Here is a 6097-nt window from a genome sequence, read left to right on the forward strand (position 1 = left end):
TATTCCTCCCCTGCAGCTGAATGTTTAACAAAAATGTACCGGGACATGAGCAGATTAGAGGACAGAACGGTGTTGACAACAAAAGAGCTTCTCTTTTCTGTTTTCTCCCCCCCTCCCCAGCTCCCACTACATGATCAGTTATAACTCCTATTCCTGGGCCAGGACAGGGGTGGTAGCAGCAAGTGCTGCTGCTGCTGCAGCCTGATAATGCTGTGGGTCTCTGGCTACTGCAAAGGGCAACCTGCAGCTGATTTCAAAGTCGAGGAGAGAAAACATTTCCCCAAGGGCATGGCTGCAGTTTGGGGCCTGCGGTGTGAGTGTGCAGGAGGGCCAAAAGGAGTGCCCTCCCAGGAAAAACAGGTCATTAGCTGGTAGGTTGTGCATCGTGTTGGGCAGAGGGAGGTCCAAAGGTTGCAGCAGCAGCTGTGCTTGCGGCGCCTGTGTCTCATTGTGCCCAGGGATTTAGGTGATCAGATCAGAGCAGGCTGGTGAGCATGAATCGTGGTTTCTGTTACCAAGTGTAAATAGCTCCTCTGTTGCAGGGTAGTATATAGCTAAATAGGATATGCTCAAGAAGGGGGAAAAATTCACAGGACTGGTGTGCCTGTGACTGGAGGGCAAATGTTGCATCTGTGGGACCAGGCCAGATGGAAGTTTGATTGTTCGGCTCATTGTTGGGAATAACTTGGCATTAAGCTCTGTGAATAGCTAAAAGGGCAAAGAGCAAAGAAATGAGATTATCCTCCTTCCCCTACAGCCGGGCTAGAGCTTGCCGAGGGATCCAGTTTGCTTTTTTGCGCATCTGCATTTGTTGCCAAGCCCCCACACCCAGTCTTGTGAAGTTTATTCAGCTACTTATTGTCACAGCTTCACACAAAATCCCTGAACCCTGTAATGGATGGATTTTCATCTGGAAAAAGAAAGAAGGATGCAGGGAAGCTTTCTGGCTGTGTTGTAGCCTTACTTACCGACCCTGAGGCTCACCCTCATGCTGGAGGTCTGCCCAGAAGCCCTGGCATCACCAACACTTTATTCACTGCTACAGTTCAGGCTCTGGACTGCCTCCCAGTCCTGCTACGCTGCTGGATTTTCCCAGTTGGAAGATGCTGCTCATACGAAGAGAGTCCCTGGTGTTGGGAAAAGGGTGCAGTGGTCCCAGCATAGCCTTCCTGGCACCACACAGGGCCAGGGCTGTCCCTGCCACCAGGCCAGGCTCCTGGAGGCAAGCAGCGATGCAGAAGGGGCCAGTGGCTTCCCTGGGAGGCCCCTTTGGCTCCCTGGGCCACCACACTCCTGGCCATCGGCGGCAGCTAGGGCATGACTGCACGCAGCTGCAGCTGGGTCTTGGGGTGATTTGGGGGTGGGGGATGTTTTGATACAGCTCTCAGTCCCAGCGGTAATGGAGAAGCGGGTGCTAAATCCTGCTCTCCCAAAAAAGCAGAGGCAAAGAGCCAAATCAGGAACCGCTTTGCATCTTAAAGACAGAGGACTAGGTACGTTTGATCATATCAGAGCTCAAGTGTTCCCTCAAATTCTCATGCCTCCCAAAAGCAGTGTCACCGCCAGCTGAGCTTTGTATATGACCTCACATACATCCAGCATATAAAACACATACTGCATACTGAACATTTGCATATGTTACACGTCTTTTGTTCCACTTGGGTGGCCTTCTCCTCCCCTTCCCCCTACCTCTTGCCCCATTAGTTGCCCACGCAGCTCCCCTCACATTATTCTAGACGTGTCATTTCTGAAGGACTACACATCCCAGTCCTGCAGAGAGTGTGGGCTCTGTTAATTGTCAAATGTTGAGTGGGTAATGATCAATGGATGACTAATTGGAAGCAAGAGGGAATAAAATAGGTATTACTTAGCTTCTGCTCTTAATTAAGAGGATGCATAATGCTGTGGGGAAAATCTTAACAAATGGCAAGAGGGTTTTTGTCATTATGCAAGGCTCTAATTAGAAGGATTGCACAAGCTAACATCCAGGTACTGTTTTCTTTCATTTCAGGTGTCTCTCCAGGGTGTGACCGAAAAATGCCAAAGCAAGAGCCTTGAAAAAAAAAAAGTGGAAAATATTTTTGTAGACATGTGCCTAGCAATCTAAACAGCAAGACACGGAAGAAAGCCCCAGTTTCTCTTGCAGTGCAAAAGCAGCGAGGGCAAGCTGAATGCACAGAACCGGAGCGAGTGCTGTGCACATTACGCTAGGGCAGATGGGATTAAATGCTCATTGAAATGTCTCCAGGTTAATTCACAGCACCAATGTTGAAGTGGAGCAATGTGACAGTGCTTTATTTGAACAGTTAATCATTTGGAAGCAAAAACATTTATGATTTAGTTCTCTGAATATATAGATGCGGTAGGAAATACAGGAAGCAGCACATGATATTGATATTATCTTCCTAATCAAAAAAGAAATATTACAATTCCTGAAGGACTAGGCACCATTTTTTATAAAAAAGCTCCATGTTAGTTGCCTTGCCAAGGAAAACACTCATCCCGCACTTGAATATTAATCTGTACTTTCTATGATGGGCCCAATATGATGCATCACATTCTGCTTGTAAATAACGTACAGATGAGATACTAACTTTAAAGAGCTCAGAGTTTAGCCAGCTTTCAGTGAAGCCAGTAGGAAGACTTCAGAAATATAAACCAGGCCTTCAGAAAGCAATTAAGATGGCCTCAGTTTTGGGGATGGGGGAGGCTTTTGAAATACTGAAATAAACTTGGATATCTGTTCTCTAAGTCTCCTACTCCAAAAACGAGTTAATTGATAACAGTTTCTACAGATTTGTGGGAGGGTACTTAGGTCTGGGCTGCACCTCATCTTTGCTTTGAACCCCACTCAGCAGACAGCGCTGGTTTTTTTCTCTTTCTCAGGCTGCTAAGTAAAACTCAAGTGAAAGGAACTGCTGCAAGAACCTGCTGGTCTCTGGGTCTTAGCAAGTTAAAAAGGAAACAGACTGATCCTTTGGCTGTGGCTGCAGACACCATGAGGTCTGTAGGAGTGATTTCTGGACCTGGAAGTGCTCACCCAGGGGCCAGATCTCACAGCGTATTCCCCAGGCATCACGTCCTTAAGAGCCAGGCTGCTCTGTGCTCCTTTCTTTGGGCCACAAATACCACTTCAAATGAAGATAGATATGAATGGCCAGGATGGAAATAACCCCAGGAGACTGAATGCTGAGGGAGCTAGCATGAATACCCAGTGGTGTTTCTAGGTAGCCAAGTAAAATATATATGGAGCTACTGGAGAGAGCCCAGCGAAGGACCACAAAGATGATGAAGCTACTGGAGCACCTGACGAGTGAGGAAAGGCCGAGAGAGCTGGGACTGTTCAGCCTGGAGAGACAAGGCTCGGGAGGTATTGCATCAATGTATATAAATATTTGAAGGGAAGGTGCAAAGCGGATGGAGCCAGGCTATTTTCGGTGGCAGGACCAGAGGCAGTGGGCGCAAACTGAAACACAGGAGGTTCCCTCTGAACATCAGGAAACACTTTTGACTGTGAGGGTGACCGAGCCCTGGCACAGGTTGCCCAGTGAGTTGTGGTGTCTCCATCCTCAGAGATATTCAAAACCCAACTGGACATGGTCCTGGGCAACTGTCTCTAGGTGGCCCTGCTTGAGCAGGGGGGTTGAACTAGCTGGCCTCCGGAGGTCCCTTCCAGCGTCAGCTGTTCTGTGACTGTGTGTGTGATTCTGTCTGAAAATGAACAGCCTAAGGCTTTGTGACTTCTCTGTCCAGCCATGTCCCAGATGCTTGAAATGCGTGCCGGCCTCCAGGCACCCCACTAGGCAGGCACCATGGCCAGACTCTGCTGGGACAGTCTGGTGTGGGTCACAGCCACAGCCTCCTTCCTCTGGCCAACTGGCAGCTGTCCACAGGGGAGGCACGTGGCCTCTGTTGTTTGCTAGGTGTTGCAGCCCCGTGTCCAGGATATAACCCGTGGAGAACAGAAGACAACTGTCCATGACTGTTGTCAGTTAGGAAGGTCACTCCACTGCGTGGAGGGAAAGGTGTTTGATGGCTGCACAGCAGAACCATTTACCAACAAACCCCACAAATGCAGGTACGGATAGAATGTCCCCGTGGGAGACTCTGCCCACCAAGTCCCCAAGGCCAGCCGTGGCTGCCCACCCTCCCTGGGGAGCCGGTCAACGCACTGCAAACACCAAGTCCTTCAGGTAAGCCCCGGGAAGGCCCGGCGCTCCTCAGAGCAGCTCTCCCTTCCTGCTCCCATCCTGTCTGCGCTCACCAAGGCCCTGATTTTGGCTCCTGCATGGCCTTGGGCCCGTCGCCGCCCCTGCCTACTGCGGTGCACGGGCTGCAGCGGGGCTGCGGCCGGTCCCGGGCGGGAGGCCGGTGGGCAGGCGGTGAGGGGGGCAACTCCCAGCGCCGGCTGTGGGGCAGCACGGGGCTCAGGCAGCCCCGCTGGAAATGCTGGCTGTCAGGGTGCTCGTGGTGCAAAACAGCTGTGCAGCAGAGACGCCACTCGAGTCTGAACCAGAGGGATCAAACCTTCAGCTGACTCAAACAGCTATGAATGCAGCTGCTCGCCTCAAGCACCGCCCGCCCATCATGTCTGGGTCTGGCTGGGACACACTGGCAGAGTGAGGGCTGCCCAGGCAGTCTTGGGGAAGTGAAGGGCAACTTTGGGGTGCCCCAAAACGGAGGCTTGGTGTCCCGTTGGCCTGTGCCTGGGTGGAGGAGGGAGAAGGGAGGGAAGGAGGAGGTCAGGACCACCAGCTGGGAGGGCCACGCTGACCTGGGGTTTCTCTGGGAGGAATGTGAGCTCAGGCTGTGGGGCCTCACTGCACTGCTGCCAATATGGTTGTGTTTAGTGCTTGGCTTGGGGGCACACACTGCTTCCAGCCACTCGAATTTTCCCTCCGGAAACACGGGCAGTCATTCCCTGACAAGGGTAAATAAGTGCCTGGGACACAGCTTCACCTCACCACCCTAAAGAGGGGCTGGCGGAGCAGCAGGCACCCAGAGAGGGGCTGTCCCAGGGCAGGAATGCCGGCGGGCAGCTCCCTCCTCAGCCCCCGGTGCCAGGCCAGGGGGAGGGCATGGGAAGGGCGCAGGAAGGAGAAGCAGTGGCAGAAGCGGTGGCACTGCCCCAGCGAGGAGCTCGGGGGTGGTTTGTGGCTGTCCCTGTGTGTGCAGGCTGGCCTATCAGGCATTAAGGCAGCGTGTGGCGACAGCCCATGGACGCCTGGAGGATGAAGAGCCATGCGCAAATTGCAGCCAAATCAGACTCCTCCTAGGGTTAAACTAAGAAAATGTAGGCTAAAGCTCAGGAAGAGCTTCTTGGCAGGGAGACGCACCGAGTGGGGGGTCGGGAAAGCAATGTAGGCTGGGACGAGCAGCTGCATCCCGTGGGTGCACCCGGGGCTGCTGCGGTGGAGCCCAGCACAGTGCTGATGAAGCAGCCAGCGCGGCTTTATTGGGGCTCTTCGAACCCCACCATGCTGGGCCATCAGCTCTGGCATTACTCAGCTTTCAGGAGCTGTGCGAATACGTAAGGGTTTCAGCCTGTAGGAAAAGCAAGTTTCTGTTCCTTGAGGGCGTAGAGAGAAACTTGGATGTGTCTAGAAGTTCAACCTAAAAGAAAACCCAAACGAGGAATCCTTTTTTTTTTTGTTCTTTACATAGTTCTTACACACATCATGTGATTGTCTTCAGTAGTCTGAATCACAGTTGGTTTAACATTTGGCACTGACGGTAAGCGACCGAGGACTAAAAGCAAAGGATGCATTTCCCGGCGAGGCGCACCATTTAGGGATCACACCGGGCGTCCCCTGCAGCTGTTTACAGGCTGCCTGCACGGAGGGACCGACCCGCACGCAGGCACTTCCAGAGTTTTAAGCTTCGAAGTGTCACTCCCCCACGGAGGCTCTCACGCCGCCGCCGAGCCGAGCCGTGCCGTGCCGTGCCGTGCCGTGCCGTGCCGTGCCGTGCCGTGCCGTGCCGTGCCGAGCCGTGCCGTGCCGTGCCCTGCCGTGCCGAGCCGAGCCGTGCCGTGCCGTGCCGAGCCGTGCCGAGCCAAGCCGTGCCGTGCCGTCCCTCTTCCACTTCCTGCTGCAGA

The sequence above is a fragment of the Falco cherrug genome, chromosome 6 (assembly GCF_023634085.1).
Source record: "Falco cherrug isolate bFalChe1 chromosome 6, bFalChe1.pri, whole genome shotgun sequence".
Taxonomy (NCBI): Eukaryota; Metazoa; Chordata; class Aves; order Falconiformes; family Falconidae; genus Falco; species Falco cherrug.